Source organism: Schistocerca nitens, chromosome 2 (genome assembly GCF_023898315.1).
Source record: "Schistocerca nitens isolate TAMUIC-IGC-003100 chromosome 2, iqSchNite1.1, whole genome shotgun sequence".
NCBI lineage: Eukaryota > Metazoa > Arthropoda > Insecta > Orthoptera > Acrididae > Schistocerca > Schistocerca nitens.
Genome location: NC_064615.1, coordinates 1,177,290,183 through 1,177,308,454, shown reverse-complemented (window position 1 = coordinate 1,177,308,454; position 18,272 = coordinate 1,177,290,183). Strand labels below are relative to the sequence as shown.

General features: G+C 43.8%; 1 pseudogene; it reads left to right on the top strand.

Annotated features, from left to right (window-relative positions):
• Window positions 1-505: 505 nt before the first annotated feature.
• LOC126237931 (5S ribosomal RNA) lies at window positions 506-623 on the top strand (annotated as a pseudogene).
• The last annotated feature ends 17,649 nt before the right edge of the window (window positions 624-18,272 follow it).

Genomic DNA, 18,272 nt, shown 5'->3' with positions numbered 1-18,272 from the left:
GTGTGGACACAAAATTTCTCTTCGTGGACTCGGCAGCGGTTGGACACAATGCTCTTTTCTGATGAGACCCTATCAGTTTCACGTTGATAATACTGATATCCATGTGTGGACATAGCGAAGATAGCTTTTACACCTAACTGTATCTTAGATCTTCTCCTTTATCAAGGCAGTTCAGTCATGTTTTAGGGTGGGAGAATGTATTGCAGCAGCACATCCTCAGTGACAATACATGGGAGGGTAGACTGTTGTGATATATCGGGACGACATCCTTGCACACATTGTCGCTCCATTTGGTGGACACACTGGAGCGGGATTTACGCTGATGGACGACACAGCACGGTCCCATCGGCAAAATCTTGTGAACACCTTCGTAGGGAACCATAGAATCAGTCAGCTGGAATGGCCTCCATATGCTCCAGATTTCAGCTCTTCATGTGCTAAGCTAAAACAAGTAGTTTGAAATTGCCCTGTCCCAACGCAAATGTTACAGAGCATCATAGAGGCTACCAAAGGCCTTGCCGCAGTGGTAACACCGGTTCCCGTCAGATCACCGAAGTTAAGCGCTGTCGGGCTGGGCTAGCACTTGGATGGGTGACCATCCGGTCTGCCGGGCGCTTATGGCAAGTGGGGTGCACTCAGCCCTTGTGAGGCTAACTGAGGAGCTGCTTGACTGAGAAGTAGCGGCTCAGGTCTCGTTAACTGACCTACGGCCGGGAGAGCGGTGTGCTGACCACGTGTCCCTCCATATCAGCATCCAGTGACGCCTGTGGGTGAGGATGACACGGCGGCCGGTCGGTTCCTTTGGGCCTTGATGGCCTGTTCGGGAGAAGTTAGTTTATCATAGCGGCTGCTGTGGAGGAATCCAACAATATCCCATTGGCTTACCTGGGCAATTTAGTAAGCAGTATGTCTAACCGCATTCAAAAGTGTCTCCAGCTACGAGGAGGGCCAATTGGTTCACAAACAATGTGTTACGCAGGATGACAACGAGAAGAAACGGTTGTGTTTGCGATAGAATCTTATTAAGGTTTTCTGTGTTGTTCGTTTCTGTTTATCTACTGGAAACGTGTTTCTCATTTATTTTTGCTGTCTTATGACTGTACCTAATAGACCAAAATCAGTTTTGCTTTCTATTATGACCAGTATTTACAATAAAATGCTCACTGTAACATTTGCGTTGGGACAGGGCAATTGCAAACCACTTGTTTTAGCTTAGCACATAAAGAGCTGAAATCTGGAGCATTTATTTTGACAGCTGCATTATAGCAGACATATGAAGGGTCTTGTTTCAGCCCACGTACAGAGTATTCCACAAACAACTGAAGCGCTGTGTCTGGCACTCTACCGAAACCAGTACTGGATCCGTTGGTTGCACGTTTTCCGAGTGTTCCTCGGATTGTGAGATATGTTTTGGTCAGACTAGTCCAATTTGTAGTGGCCTAGAAGAAATTAAATCGAGAATAGGACAGGCCAGAAGTATCTTTAATAAGATGAAAAATGCATTCTGTTCGAGAGACATTTGTTTAAACACAAAAATGAGGTTGCTAAGATGCTATGTATTCTCAAAATTATTATACGGAATGGAAGCGTGGACATTGAAAAAGAAGGACATGAACAGTTTAGAAGCTTTTGAACTGTGGGCATATAGAAGAATACTTAGAATTAGTTGGGTGTCGAGGATTACTAATCAAGATGTCCTAAGAAGAATGGGAAAGGAAAAAGAATTAATTAAAACTATTAAAGTAAGGAAGCTACAATATTTAGGCCATGTTATTAGGGGAGTAAATTACAAAATATTTCGAATAATACTAGAAGGGAAAATTTGTGGGAAGAGAACGTGGGGTAGAAGACGGACATCCTGGATTGACAATTTAAAAAATTGGTACAACTGTTCAACGTCAGAACTCCTTAGATCGGCCAAATCAAGATCAGAAATTGCCATGATAACAGCCAACCTTCTTAGAGGAGACGGCACATGAAGAAGAAGAAATAACTCTGATAAGGTTGGAGTGCCATTTAGCACTTCCGACACCCTGTGTCAGCAACGTCTGTTAATAGACCTGTGCACAAACTGTCACTGAAAACTCATAGAGAAACGGTAGCGCATCGACTGATCACGTTAGATAGCGTTGCTCGGTGCCAGTAATGTAACTGGTTAAACAGCTGTTTGTGTGCATCACGGAGAGGGTCATCCTGAAACACATGCCCCTCTCTCGCCCCCCCCCCCCCCTCCTCTCGGGGAAATATGGCCGCATTTATCGACGTACGGGAACTCACAGTACATTTGACGTTAGAGTTCTGAAAATCAGCATTAGCTATGTCAATTGCAAAACGATTTAGGTAAGATATCTGTACAGTGCAAAAAGTGTCAATCGACTCTAAATAACGAAAAGTGTGAAGTCATTCACTTGAGTACTAAAAGAAATCCGCTAAATTTCGGTTACACGATAAATAACCCAAATCTAAAGGCTGTAAATTCAACTGAATACTTTGCGATTACAAATACGAATCACTTAAACTGGAACGATCAGGTAGATAATATTGTGGGGAAAGCTAGCCAAACAATGCGAATTACTGGCAGAACACTTAGAAAATGCAATAGGTCTACTAAAGACCCTACGCTTGACTCTCCTCTTCCTGAGTATGACAGCGTGGTATCGGATACTTAACAAAGAGGATTCAACCATGGCATGTGAAATCCACAGAGAAGGACGGCTCGTTTCGTATCATTGCGAAATAGGCGAGAGAGTGCCGCAGTTATGATACGCGAATCGGGACGGCAAAAACAAAGGTGATTTTCGTTACGGCAGGATCTTCGCATGAAATTTCTGGCGTGTCACAAGAGCCTCCAAGCACTGTTAGGCGCAGATATCAGTACTGCGTAACTATTCTTCTTCCGCGGCCACTTCTGTGACTGGTCCTGTTTCTGGAAACTGTTTCCAGATTCTAGAAACATCTATTTGATTCACTGCAACATTCGCCAACATTCGATACGGTGTCCACCTGTCTCATTTCCTACTCCATTAGAGTGACTATACGGAGCCTCTGATCGTACGCTACTGTTTCTGTACTATCCTGAAGGAACACAGTTCTGGTGCTGACACGTAGCACAAGTGTTACAATGATTATATGTGACACAGTTTCCATGGACTACACATACTCCACCCTCACGATGGAAACAAACTGTTTTCGCTAGTATTACATTTCAAACAAACCCTGTATCGATATCATAACGTGTTTCTGGAATACAACGTTCAGTATTAAAATTTCGCCAATATGCAGCACTTATTTTGATCACTGTATTTGCCTGGTGAAAGGCACAGATGCCCATAGACTGATCATGTGCATTGGCGTGTCATCATGTGGAGTAATCCCCAGGTGACGACGTGTATCTCGACCAAGGAAACGCGCTCCATCGCATCCCACATTATGTTAGAATGAATTACAGGACACCGAATGGACGTGAAAAAGCTTGTGTCTGTGACCCCTGCTCACTCCCGCATCCTTTATCGCAAACAGGTCACATGAGCTCACTCCTGCTGAACACGTGCGAGATGTGCATCTTGCTGCACCTATCTGGGACCAGTGCCACTATTTCCGATGGAACCGCTCGAATGAGCAATGACGCTCTCGAATTTAACCACGATACTCGAGGCGAGCGTGCCTCTCCGCCCCCAATCGAAAGTAGAAAAAAGCACGCATTGCCTTGAAATCACAATAATACGCGGGTGTACAACAGGGGACAGACTGACAATTTGCAAAGAGCAGTAATTCAGATTTGTAGCAGAGTAACATCACAATGCTGTTGTGTCACTCACGTGAAGAAATGACAACGTACGATAAAACCACTCCACACCGTACAACTATAATATGCTCTCAAGTATGTGGTAATACAGACGCGAACTACTGACCGTGGAAGACACAGGTAAGACGCCTGCTGCTTCAACTGATGTAATGAATGCCGCAGGCAGAAAAGAATGCGCTAATGGACGCTACAGATCGTCCACTCTCATTCGACTGAGTGTCTCATGCCATTTGGCAATGTGAACGATAAATTCAAGTTTTATGGGATTGATGGCTTAACCAACCGATGGATAATGTCATATCTAACCAAAAGAATGCAGATATCTTTACTTATTTGTTTAACCAATATAGTCCAGGGACGTAATTCTGACTGGGGAGAAATCACGCAGGGGATTCCTATGGATAAATCTTAGGCCCAATATTGTTCCTAAAACTATGTTCCGTCCAATATACAACAAACAGAATTAGCTTTTTTTTTTCAGATGACACTAGGATGAGCCCAAGCATATTACAGAAGAGAAATAATCACTAGTTTGTATGGATGGTCTCACACTCAATTTTAAAAAGATGCAACCTATTCACTTCTGCACATCTAGGGGAACCTAGACCAATAATACATACGGTGGAGTCTTCAAAGCCGGCCAGTGTGGCCGAGCGGTTCTAGGCGTTTCAGTCGGGAACCGCGCGACCACTACGGTCGCAGGTTCGAACCCTGCCTCGGGCATGGATGTGTGTGATGTCCTTAGGTTAATTAGTTTTAAGTAGTTCTAAGTTCTAGGGGACTGATGACCTTAGATGTTAAGTCCCATAGTGCTCAGAGCCATTTGAATTTTTTTGAGACTTCAAAATACTAGTGAGAATTTAAACTGGAAAAGGCACATTTTAGAACTCCTAAAACACCTTGTTCAGCCACATTCTCACGTAGAACCATTGCTAACCTTGGGGAGAGACAGATCAGGAAGTTAACATCATTTGCATATTTCCATTCAATAATGTCACATGGAATCATGTTCTGGAGCAAATCATTTTTAAGAAACTAAGTCTTCTTTGCTCAAAAACTCGCTGTAAGGATAATATGTCGTGCTCACCCAAGACTTTCTAGTATACATCTGATCAAGGAGTTGGGCATTCTGACTGCTGCTTACGTTGTGTTTATTTCCTCATGAAGTTGGTTGTAAATAACCTACAGTTCTAAAGGAACCATGATGTACATAGTTACAATACCAGAAGAAAAATGGCATTCATTGCCTCGCATTAAAGTTGTGTTTAGCACAAAAAAGGGTGCATAATGCTGCAACTACAATTTTGATCACTTACCCACTGATATAAAAAGTATGACAAACAGCAAAGTAAAATTTGAAAACAAACTGAAAAAGTTTCTCCTTGGAACTTCTGTTCCGAATAATTTCTATTACTGTAAAGTGTAAAAGGTTATGGATAGGATTTACAAACTCCCACGCAAACTCGTAGCAGCCCCTGACTCAGACTAGTATCTTTCCTAAATATTAGTCAACACCTCACGCCGTGTCCAGGTGAGTAATGTCGAACAGAACAAGACAGCTACTCGTATTCTGCTCCCCACTACGTAATCGAACAACGCAGCATATACACAACAGGACAATTGACACAGGAATGAAAAAATAAATTATACGAGTAATTTCAATTAATGTTTAAGAATGGTAGTTGCATTAAATCATTTCAACACGGAAGTACGTATTTTTTTGGACAATGTTTTGTCGGTGCGGATTTCAGCCGTTCTTTTGCGCAAACAACTTCATCATCTCCGAGGAGCAAACTCAGAATTTACTTGGACGTCTGTTCTTCGATATTTGACAGCAACTGTCAACAACGGAGGCATTTATCTTTGCAAATGAAACAGTTAATTACAGACTGTTACAAACGCGAAGGGATAGTTTAGAGGAACACTGGCTCACGAGAGCACTCATTTCTTTTCTGTAAGTGCTCTGCCGCTGGCGACGGCGTACGCTCGGCTTGGACGTAATGGCAGCAGCCGTCTAGAGTACTCGTATGTGGGTGTGTCGAAGGGTGCGCAAACACAGCCGTGAGAGATTTTTTTCCCTGAAGGCTGCGAACGAAGACTAAGTGCCGACGAAATGATGGAACAGGCCCATGGGAACTGTCAGCCCTAGCTTCACGGACCCGTACAATCCTACACCAGAGAACAGACATAAAATTGATTAGATAAACATTTTACCCACCGCATTTGCTGTACATGAATTCGAGCATCATTGAAAAGGGCATCAAATGTTTCCATGAAGTATTTTATTTCTTACTTTTAGAAAAAGCGTTTCACAAAACATTTGATCGACTTTTCTCCAAATCTTTTTTAATTTTCAGGTTTTGTTTGGAAAACATGAGCTTACTGACAGATCATTTGCTTTTCTGGAATCTTCTGTGCTCGAAATGTACTGAATTTTGTACTAGATTCGGAGGAAATCATTTTGACAGTAAAATATTAAAATCAACATAACCTTTTAATAGAAAAGTAGCAGGCCATGAAAAGAAACTTTTTGATATCTCATGTGTCTTTCTAGTGTCTAACGTTCTCTAAACGTCCTAAATTTAATACTTGGATCGACGGGAGCCATTTTAAAAACAAAATATCACACCAATGCAAATTTGTTTACGCAAAATAGCTACTCCTTGAAGAGATAAAATTTTTGACACTCATTTGTCTTCCTATCGTCTTCTCTTCTGGAAATGTCAAATTTAGTACGTGATTAGAAAGAAGTCTTTCTGACAGTTAAATATCACACCAAAGTAACATTTTGTGAACTAAATAGCTAGGCCTTAAAGAAATCAACTTTTTGAAACTTTATTTACGTAGCTAGCTCAGCCATTCGTGGAAAAATCCACTTTCACCTCAAGTAAATAACAAAAATTTTTATGATTGCTCTGATTTTTTTGAAGCTACTAACTTTTTTCCGTAACTAAACTTCATCCTGGTCAATTTTATTACCCATTTCTTCATTTCCATTCTTCGTGGGGCTATGAAAATTCGGACAAAAATGCATTCAATCCACTGTAATTGCTGAAGAGTGTTGTTTTCGATGTGCTCAAACATTTGAGCGAACAGGAAAAAAACATGAATGGTACAAGGTGACTACGGAACAACTCGTGATCAACGTGGATTAGCATTGTTCCAAGGCTTTGAGTTCTTTGTGGAAACCATGACTTACAACACTTTTTTCCTCAAAGAAAAGTTGGTTTTATTCGGGATTCCAGTACACCATATAATTCCCCGTTCCCTTGAATACAAAACCCTATTTTTCAACACAACCTCCGTACAATGGGACGGCCTCGCGCCACATCGCTGGGAGGGCCTGTATTCCCGCATGGCACCATTCTACTGGTCGACGTCAGAGCCAACATCTCGTTGCCTCAATAAACTCCCCACCATCCACGTACTGTACCCCGCGAAGTGCCCCACTGGGCTAAACGGAGGGAAGCCGTAAAGTGCGGAATGCAGGCTGTAGCGTGGATGAGAAACAGCAGTGCAGTTAAGTTTTGTGAGTTCCTCCCCGCTGCGCAGACCGACAGAGACGTCCAGTTGAGCGGCGAGGTGCTCGACTGCGATCCATCGATCACCTCGAATGAGAGCGTCCGCACCTTCCAACATTGCAGGAGTCACAGCTGTGGGCGGCCGGCTGCACTTGGAAGATCGGACAGGTCTGCACGGTCTTGTTGCGACGATGACAGACGCCTCGCCCATCGACCCACCTTGCTTTTGTTCCACTGGCAGGTTCCTGTAGACACTGTGCAAGCACCTACGATTGTCAGTAATGCTCTTGTTTTCCGCGGAAAGAATCTCAGTGACAGCTGTTTGCTTGCTAAGCACCTCCGTTGCAGATTCCATTTTGAAGTATAGCGCCGCCGCCTATCGGAAGTTCATGAAGATATAGGTACTGAAGCGGCAATATTTCCCCCGTGTCACACAACGAGTGTCGCAATTTTTTCAGCAGCAGTTGGCCGAGAAAAAAAGTGTTGCATCATTTATTGACCGATCTTCTTATACGAGATGAATCGCCTAACATCTGCACTGTGAATACTGTAGTAAAAAGCGCTGTTGATGTGCGGTTCTCACAGAATGGATTGGCAGTTAGGGGGCTCGTACTGTTAGCCAAGCAACGTTGTTTAAACTGAACAATGTCTATTGACATTCTACTAAAAGTAAAATAAATTAGGTGTTTGTTGCAGGATTTTAATAAGAGTTGTTTAGGAAATATTCCATTTTGAAAAGTTTCACCGCCGGCGTTTGTTTGTGCCATTCAAGTTGCGTAGTTGCTAGGTACGATGTTTTTTTGTTTCCTTACAGTGTGCTGGTGTGTTTCTTGAGCGCATTGCGACTTGCTAGTCAGTTAGTGTGTGACAGTCCAAGCAGTAGTTCGTGAGTGGACGATGGGATTTACTAATGCAGAGAAAGCCGACGTGCTCATGGTGTATGGAGAGTCTAAGAAAAATGCAGTTCGTTCTTCTATGATGTTTGCAGCAAGATATCGCAATAGACAGCAACCAGCTCGGCAATTGTTTGTCAACCTGTTCAGCCAGTTACGTGAAAGTAGTAGTGAAACACCTAGACAACGTAACAGAAGGAAACAAGTGACGACAGAAAAGGGGAAAATTAATGTTCTTGCCGCTGTTGCAGTTGATCTGCACGTTAGCTTCCGCACAATCGCATGAGCAAGTGACATGGGTCAGGCAAGCAGCCGATGCACTGTCCGCCGAGATAGATTCCATCCTTATCACATCTCTCTGCATCAAGAGCTGCGTGGAAACGATTATGAGAATCGTGTTAACTTCTCTACCACGGCATTACGACAAGATATTCTAGATGTATCATTCGTCTTATTTACTGACGAAGCCACATTTATGAGTTATGGCCACGTATCATCCCCGTTGGTACTGTCAGGTGGAAAGTCAGTGTACATGGAGTGTAAACGTATAGTATGGGTTAGTTAACCATCAGCTCACTGGCCCGTTCCTTAGACGGAACGCTGAAGACGCACAAGTCTCGCAGCCTCGTAACAGATCATCTTCCACGGATGCTAGAAGACGTTCCTCTGCAGACTAGGAGGAACCTCTGGTATTAATATGATGGTTGTCCGGACCATAATGCACAAAATATAACAGAAAGTCTTCACAAATTGTTTGCAAAGTTGGATTGGTCAGAGAGGACCTTTACCTTGGCCGGCCAATTCCACGGATTTGACGCCTGTAAACTTTTTTCTGTGAGGAAAGCTGAAAGACACTTTCGGCAAGGATATACCAGCTACAACCGATGATATGCGAAGACGTATCACTGCATCCTGCTCGGACATCGCTGAAATTCCAGCAAATGTGCAGTAGTCGTTCCATACCAGACTGCAAGCTTGTGTTGCCGTTGCCGGTAATAATTTTCAACGCGATTGTGATGATCAGTTTTCTGGTTACTGATCAGAATTCACATAGCTGTTGTGTGCACTTTTTATGTTCTTTGGTGTGTACTACTACAGGTATTGTACAAGTGTCGCGTGTGGGAACTACTGAAAATACGATATGTGCTAAACGTCTCGCACTAGAGTCGTGCATCAAACACCATTGACACTATAATGTACCCTATTTCTAGTTTATTAATGTTTAAGGCATTGTTCAATTTAAAAAGTGTGTATTTGTACAGAAAATACACCTTCTAAATATTATTACAATCTCTTTGTTGCCTAAAAATACGAGCCCCTGACTACCGATCCATCCTTCGAAAACCGCACACCCATTGAAATTTCCATTTCAGCAATATTTGCGGTGCAAGTTTTAGGTGATTCACTCTATATATAGGAATGAGCCAAAAGACAATAGACAATAGACGCTGGCCAAGGCGAGGCTGAATGCCACCTGCTGGCGCTGCGGGCTCGTGACGCGGTAAGCAGCAGAGACGGATAGGGGATCACTGTACCGACGGTAAGGACCAAAAAGGGTCAACGCCTCACCCCAGAAGGTGGAGGTCAGAGGCTTGCCAGCTCTGTAAATCGGGACAGGTGAGGGACTTAATGAGAGTGTACAAAGCTGGTGAAGGGGCAAGTGTTTCAGGGCACACTCTTACGCGCACATTTTCGGGTATGGGATTCCGTAGCCGATGTCTCCAAAGCGTTCAATTGTTGAGTCAACGACGTCATTAATTCCGATTGCAGAGGGCAACCGTGTCGCCTTGTCGGATGAATCACGGTTCTTTTTACACCAGGTCGATGGCCGTGTCTGGACACGCCGTTATCCAGCCGAATAACGTATGAATAATTATTGAGTTTCCTTGACCAGATATTATGGGGTATCAAGTGAATCGGAACTTGCAGACTCTTGAAGTGGACGTAAGCCAATCCAAGAAAGTCTGTCAACAAAGTTTCAGGAACTGCCTTTAAACGATGACTCTAGGAATATACTACAACTGCCTGTGATACCTAGGGATGGTGCGGATAAGAGTACAATAATTACAACATTCACTGAGACATTCAATCATTCTTCCCGCGCTCCACATGTGAATCGACCGGGGAAAACTCCAACAACTGGTACAATGGGACTTCTGCCATGCACTTCAGAGTGGTTTGCAGAGTACAGATGCAGATGTTGATGTAGAACCGTTGACCGAAAAATGCACTGTGCAATGCACACATATGTGCGAGGGCAGTATTGTGTGTCAGACGTTCGCCTGGGTTCTCATGGCACTGGCGATCCTAAACGAAGCACCGTGTCAGGTGTGGAGTATTTTGAAATTACTGTCTATCACCTGGATCTCTTAATGTACGGTATCTTTCCCGACAGCATCTTCAGGCTCGATGACTATCAGCGTCGCGGGGACAGAATCACGCAACATTCGTTTGACAAGCTTGGCAATGAACACACGTTGATGTCTTGGCTATTAGTTTCTCCTTATCCGACATTCCTTCATCAAAAGAAAAAAATCATCACTACTGCCTTTCCAGCTGCAAACCACTTACCTAACACTGGGTGCATGTAATTAAAATGCAGCTACTCGCGCACATCCAGTGTGGCCTGTAATTATAGTTGTTGTTGTTGTGGTCTTCAGTCGTGAGACTGGTTTGATGCAGCTCTCCATGCTACTCTGTCCTGTGCAAGCTTCTTCATCTCCCAGTACCTACTGCAACCTACATCCTTCTGAATCTGCTTAGTGTATTCATCTCTTGGTCTCCCTCTACGATTTTTACCCTCCACGCTGCCCTCCAATGCTAAATTTGTGATCCCTTGATGCCTCAAAACATGTCCTACCAACCGATCCCTTCTTCTAGTCAAGTTGTGCCACAAACTTCTCTTCTCCCCAGTCCTATTCAATACCTCCTCATTAGTTACGTGATCTACCCACCTTAACTTCAGCATTCTTCTGTAGCACCACATTTCCAAAGCTTCTATTCTCTTCTTGTCCAAACTGGTTATAGCCCATGTTTCACTTCCATACATGGCTATACTCCATACAAATACTTTCAGAAACGACTTCCTGACACTTAAATCTATACTTAACAAATTTCTCTTCTTCAGAAACGATTTCCTTGCCATTGCCAGTCTACATTTTATATCCTCTCTACTTCGACCATCAACAGTTATTTTACTCCCTAAATAGCAAAACTCCTTTACTACTTTAAGTGTCTCATTTCCTAATCTAATCCCCTCAGCATCACCCGATTTAATTTGACTACATTCCATTATCCTCGTTTTGCTTTTGTTGATGTTCATCTTATATCCTCCTTTCAAGACACTGTCCATTCCGTTCAACTGCTCTTCCAAGTCCTGTGCCGTCTCTGACAGAATTACAATGTGATCGGCGAACCTCAAAGTTTTTACTTCTTCTCCATGAATTTTAATACCTACTCCGAATTTTTCTTTTGTTTCCTTTACTGCTTGCTCAATATACAGATTGAATAACATCGGGGAAAGGCTACAACCCTGTCTCACTCCTTTCCCAACCACTGCTTCCCTTTCATACCCCTCGACTCTTATAACTGCCATCTGGTTTCTGTACAAATTGTAAATAGCCTTTCGCTCCCTGTATTTTACCCCTGCCACCTTCAGAGTTTGAAAGAGAGTATTCCAGTTAACGTTGTCAAAAGCTTTCTCTAAGTCTACAAATGCTAGAAACGTAGGTTTGCCTTTTCTTAATCTTTCTTCTAAGATAAGTCGTAAGGTTAGTATTGCCTCACGTGTTCCAACATTTCTACGGAATCCAAACTGATCTTCCCCGAGGTCCGCTTCTACCAGTTTTTCCATTCGTCTGTAAAGAATTCGCGTTAGTATTTTGCAGCTGTGACTTATTAAACTGATAGTTCGGTAATTTTCACATCTGTCAACACCTGCTTTCTTTGGTATTGGAATTATTATATTCTTCTTGAAGTCTGTGGGTATTTCGCCTGTCTCATACATCTTGCTCACCAGATGGTAGAGTTTTGTCATGACTGGCTCTCCCAAGGCCATCAGTAGTTCTAATGGAATGTTGTCTACTCCCGGGGCCTTGTTTCGACTCAGGTCTTTCAGTGCTCTGTCAAACTCTTCACGCAGTATCTTATCTCCCATTTCATCTTCATCTACATCCTCTTCCATTTCCATAATATTATCCTCAAGTACATCGCCCTTGTATAAACCCTCTATATACTCCTTCCACCTTTCTGCTTTCCCTTCTTTGCTTAGAATCTGGGTTGCCATCTGAGCTCTTGATATTCATACAAGTCGTTCTCTTCTCTCCAAAGGTCTCTTTAATTTTCCTGTAGGCAGTATCTATCTTACCCCTAGTGAGATAAGCCTCTACATCCTTACATTTGTCCTCTAGCCATCCCTGCTTAGCCAATTTGCACTTCCTGTCGATCTCATTTTTGAGACGTTTGTATTCCTTTCTGCCTGCTTCATTTACTGCATTTTTATATTTTCTCCTTTCATCAATTAAATTCAATATTTCTTCTGTTACCCAAGGATTTCTATTAGCCCTCGTCTTTTTACCTTCTTGATCCTCTGCTGCCTTCACTACTTCATCCCTCAGAGCTACCCATTCTTCTTCTACTGTATTTCTTTCCCCCATTCCTGTCAATTGTTCCCTTATGCTCTCCCTGAAACTCTCTACAACCTCTGGTTCTTTCAGTTTATCCAGGTCCCATCTCCCTAAATTCCCACCCTTTTGCAGTTTCTTCAGTTTCAACCTGCAGTTCATAACCAATAGATTGTGGTCAGAATCCACATCTGCCCCTGGAAATGTCCTACAATTTAAAACCTGGTTCCTAAATCTCTGTCTTACCATTATATAATCTATCTGATATCGTTTAGTATCTCCAGAATTCTTCCAGGTATACAACCTTCTTTTATGATTCTTGAACCAAGTGTTAGCTATGATTAAGTTATGCTCTGTGCTGTAATTATAGTATGGCAGCGAAACTGGGTAAATTCTAATGTGTTAATGCGGAACCGACTTGTGCTGAAAAAAAAATTATTTCCAATTTTGGCTACCAGATAGAAATATGCCGCTGTACACTGTTGTCATTTGACAAGTCGTAATGAGTCAATAGTCTATCGAGAGAGTGGGACTGTTTTACGTTGACGGCAGCAGTTAGAGTGCTCCTTCAGAGAGTATCTCCGCCTGAAAGGTCTGAGGGACGGCCCGATGTCGTCCCACCGAGACAGGACGCCTTCATCTTCCAGCTGCCACACCAAGCTCACCCGTGTTTCCAATTTAAACATAAAACTAAAGAAGATGATAATGAATTTCGCTGGAAGGGGAAGGTGCCCTTTTCCAGTGGAACTCATTGCCGAGGTCGCTGTAGCGTAGCTGACCGTGCAGCACCTACCTGCGACAGGTGGTGCTAGTGCCCTACAATGTCACGAGGATTGTCCACCCCGTGGACAACAGTGTGCAAAGTTTTACGGTCTATTTTGCTCTGGTACCAGTATAAGATCCAGATTGTACAGTAACTGAAACCTCATGATCGGCGGTAACGTCCTGCATTTAATCTTCGGTTTCTGGCACGAATCGAAGTTGATGACATGTCGCTGCTCAATACTCTACTGAGTGACGGGGCACATTTTACACTACAGGGTGCGGTTTATACACAGAACTGCGAAACTGGAGTACCGTTAAACCGCCTGTTGTGTGCGAAGAGCCACTGCACTCGCCGTATTTGACTGTGTGATGTGGAATTACATGCACATTTTTTCTCTGCCCGTTCTTCTTTCAAGGGAAAACAGCAAGAGACCTCCTCGTGCAGCATGTGATACTTCTTGGAGGAGCACAACTACGTGGAAACCACTGTTTCCATGCAGGATCGGGCAGTACCTCATGTCGCATGCCCAGTGAAAGATCTACCTAGTGCATCCCGCAACGAGTGTGTTATCTCCGTAGGTTTTCCAGATGCATGGCCTGCAAGATCGTCTCATGTGATTGCATGGGACTTTTTGCTCTTGGGTTATCTAAAAGAACACGTTTATCAGAGACACAGTCGATCTCTACCTGACCTGGAGGCAAGTACACAGGAACACTTTGCTGCGAGCAACTGATGATCATATCTTCTACGGACGGAGTATCTCATCGACGTCTCTGGTGCCCATACTGAAAAATTTTGTAGGCATTCAGGCCGCATCGTATTGCTCTATTAACTTCTCACAGTTGGACGGGATTAATTCTGTAGTGTAATTTTCTAGTTAGATACATATGGGGGGGGGGGGGGGGGAATGAACCATACTGTAGGAAAACGAACTCTCTTGTGAAGGGTTCAAAGCATTCATTTCGAAATAATACGCACAGTAAAAGTATCCGCCACTGGAATACTGGTGTGATTCCATGTCAAATCGTTTACCAACATAGAAAAAGCAAATAAATTTTAAATATAAGGGGAATTTTATGGACAATGTGACGGGCTTGCTATGGCCTCATATTTTCCTATAGCAGCTGTCAGTTTTAGGGAACATTTAGAGCAAAAGGCGTAAAGTAATACAGAATAAAACAATCTTATTGCCTGCGCTATGTGGATGGCATTTTTGTAGTATGGCCACACAACAGGAAAGCGGTACATAAATTTTCTGAACAACATTCATTTGAAAATCCGATTAATGGTGGAGATGGAGAGAGAGCTCGCTCTCCCGTATATACATGTGTTGATTTGCAGAAGACCTCACTATATACCAGGGCCTAGAGCTTATAGGAAATCTAGCAACGCAAACAGGTGTCTACACGAGGGTTCACACCATCACGCAAACGCTCTGAACACAGTGTCTACAAGTGCATTCCACAAGAGTGACAGTAATAGCTTGCCAACAGGGGTTGACTTTTTCAGCGAAACATTGATGAGCAACCGCAGTGTCTTTCTGTAAGTAGGCCCTCGAAGAAAGCGATAAGAATGCACTGAGGTGACAAAAGTCATTTGATGCCTCCTAATACCGTAACGGACCTCCTTCAACCCAGCTTAGTGCATCAACTCAATGTGGCTGGAACTCAAAAAGATGTTGGAAGTCCCTTGCAGAAATATTGAGGCATGTCGCCTCTACAGCCCTCCATAATTGCGAAAGTGTTATCGGTGCAGAATTTTGCGCACCACTTGACCTCTCGATTATGTACCGTAAGTGTTCGATGGCTGATCGAACCTTTTCGCTTGAATTATTCAGAATATTCCACAAATTGCGAACAATTGTGGCCCTGTGACATGGCGCATTGTCATCAATAAAAATCCCATCGTCGCTTGGGCACATGAAGTCGATGAACGGCTGCAGATGGTCTCCAAGTAGCCGACCATAACCACGTCCAGTCAATGACCGGTTCACTTGGACCAGAGGACCCACTCCAACCCATCCGCCGTTATGGATCTGGCACCACACTGCGCAGTTTGTTGAGGAAGTGCGTCCGTGGCTTCGTGAAGTATCGCCACACTCAAAACCTACCATCAGCACTTAACAACTGAATTCGGGACGCATCTGTTTCCCAGTCGTCCTAGAGTCCAACCGCTATGGTCACGAGCCCGAGAAAGGCGCTGCAGGCGATTTCGCGCTGTTAGCAGAGCCACTCGTGTCGGTTGTGTGTTTCCACAGCCCATTAACGCCCCATTTCACCGCATTGTCCTAACAGGTACATTCGTCGTACATCCTACATTGATTTCTTTGGCTATTTCATGCAGCGTTGCTTCTCTGTTAGCAATGGCGACTCTACGCAAACTGCGTTGTCCGTGGTGAGACGCAAAGCCTGAAATTCGATATTCTGGGCACACACTTGGCACTGCGGATCCCGTAATACTGAATTCGCTAATGATTTCCGAAATGTGATTGAGCCGTTCTGCGGCCCGCGTTGGTGCCGTTTGTAGGTTTCTGTCCTCTGTTGGAGGCCAGACCGTATCGTTTAACTGACATGCTTGCGGTTGTTTGTCTTCTTCTCGCGTTGACTGGCGCCACTTTGTTTCGCAAGCGTTGCCTGTCTGCTAGTGGCAGCAGCGGCGGCTATCGATATGAAGTAACTGTGGCCCTATGTTTGGGGCGACGTCGTGGTTCTTTCGGGTTGTGTCAGTGTGCAGTTCGCTTGGGTACCCAGGAGGAGCCAGGTCAGCGCAGTGCGAGAACACGCTGGGACCACTGGTGGTGCGTACGGACTACCGGATCGAAGGCCTGTGGTCACTAGGGTGCACGACCTCGTCGTAAACCGCATCCCACAAGCTTTAAGTTGAGTGCATGTGGATTCAAGTAGCGAAACCTCCACCATTGTGAGATCTTGAGATTCTCCAGTTACTTGGGTTCGTGTTGCTGGTCGTAATGTTGCCGAGGCGAAGAGCAGCGAGTGGAATGCTTGGGGAAGGCAGATCTGATTTGCTTTCCTGGACTTCTAATTACTATTTATTGCATTCAGTTTGTTGCTATTTGTTAAGTTCAACGAGCGGCATTTTTCCTGCCTCGTGGCCGCTAACGCCCAAGTTACCTGCCCGGGGGGGGGGGGGGGGGGGGCGTGGGGGGGGGGGTGGTTAATGTATGTAATGGCAGTGAACGTTTCCTCGCCTTGTCGCTGCTGTCCGGGGAGGTGTGTCGTTTTGACAGCTTTCTTGATTGTTGGTTGGTTGGCGATTCTTCTACTCTGGTGGTAGGGATTGCTTTCTCGTTCCGAGCGCTCGAGGAACAGTATTCTGCGGACGGAGGGAGTCAAGACCGCCGGTTCCGGCTTTGGCGTATTTTTACATCTTTGCATTTGGTTTATTGGATGACAGGTAGCCTCAGCAAGATTATCATTAGTCATTCGTTAGACTGCCACTAGTCTGAGTTACCGTCTTGTGAAGTGAATGCAACTCTTGGCTGCCTATCTCATCGCTCGCGAAAGTGTTTTTTGCCGGATCTACTCAGAGGTTGATTCCTGGTGCACTGTCCGTGACTGGCCCTTGTCTTTTATTACTGTATTTGCTGTTTTATTGTGTTTCTAACATTTTTTTATATAATTGCAATTCTTGGCGTTACAGCAAGTTTAAATGATTGTGATACCAAATTTACCATCATTTTGTCTCACCTATTTGGTGATCAGTTGCTTGTCCCTTTAAATTAACGTTTTCTGTGGTATTTCATGTTTTACCATATGTTTTTTAAATTTTTTAAATAATTGCCATTCTTGGCGTTACAGCAGGTGTTTGTTAATTTTTTATAATTGCTTTTCTTGGCGTTAAAGGCCTTCAGCCGTGTCTGTGGTTACTTGTCAAATGTTTTTTTTATTCCAGTCTTTGATCACAATATCAATTCTTTAGACGATGACCGGTTTCAGTCCGTAATGACCATCCTCAGATATGTCTTACACCATGTCCTAAAGTGATAAAGTTACGTGCCTTGAAATTCTAATTGGGATTACATTGACTTGTTTTTAAAACATTATTTGCTCTGTCTGTATTTTATTCTCAAATGGCTCTGAGCACTATGGGACTCAACTGCTGAGGTCATTAGTCCCCTAGAACTTAGAACTAGTTAAACCTAACTAACCTAAGGACATCACAAATATCCATGCCCGAGGCAGGATTCGAACCTGCGACCGTAGCGGTCTTGCGGTTCCAGACTGCAGCGCCTTTAACCGCACGGCCACTTCGGCCGGCTGTATTTTATTCTCATTTGGTAAATTGTAACGCACTGAAAGCAGTATTAATTACACAGTTGTTTATTCTTTCATTAATAACGTGTGGTATCTTTATTTATTTCTGAGTCTGGAATTACAGCTTTAAAATAAACGTGTGTAACTGAAAAAGGAGACCAATAGTAACTGATCAGGCCGCCGTCCACAATCGTAACCGAATCCTGCCTTCCTTGACTACCAGGTTTCAGTTGTATACCATGCGTTTAATACCATCTACAGTTCCTGCTCATTGTCTGTCAATACCCGTCTTTTGACCATTTTGGGATCGGGTACAATTTCACGAGATCACCCAAGTTCAGAGCACAGCTTTGCCAATGTACTGTTCTTTTACGCCATGTGTACTACCACC